Raw genomic sequence first — 348 nt, forward strand, 5'->3', positions numbered from 1 at the left:
TATTTACTTATTATATATCATATATAATAAGTTGAATTGTTTCGCTTGTATATTAAATCTTTTGTTCCTTCAGGGCTGTATAGACTATGCTCAGGGAGTAATGAAGACCACGTTACCAAATCTGTGAGACTCGAAAAGGGGTGGATTATATTACGTGACTCATTTGAAAGCTGATCCCAATCATCTCTTGTTAACCGAAACCACAGAAGTCGAGACTTTTAGTCCCCTTGGCTTAGATTGAAATTCTTCCATGACAGAGTAAACCAGGTATTAGATTTTATTGCGCGCTTAAACTGCTTACCAAAAAATGGAGGGAAAAGGGGAAAAATGCATAGGTAAAATATAACA

The sequence above is a fragment of the Penaeus monodon genome, chromosome 27 (genome assembly GCF_015228065.2).
Source record: "Penaeus monodon isolate SGIC_2016 chromosome 27, NSTDA_Pmon_1, whole genome shotgun sequence".
Classification (NCBI taxonomy): Eukaryota; Metazoa; Arthropoda; class Malacostraca; order Decapoda; family Penaeidae; genus Penaeus; species Penaeus monodon.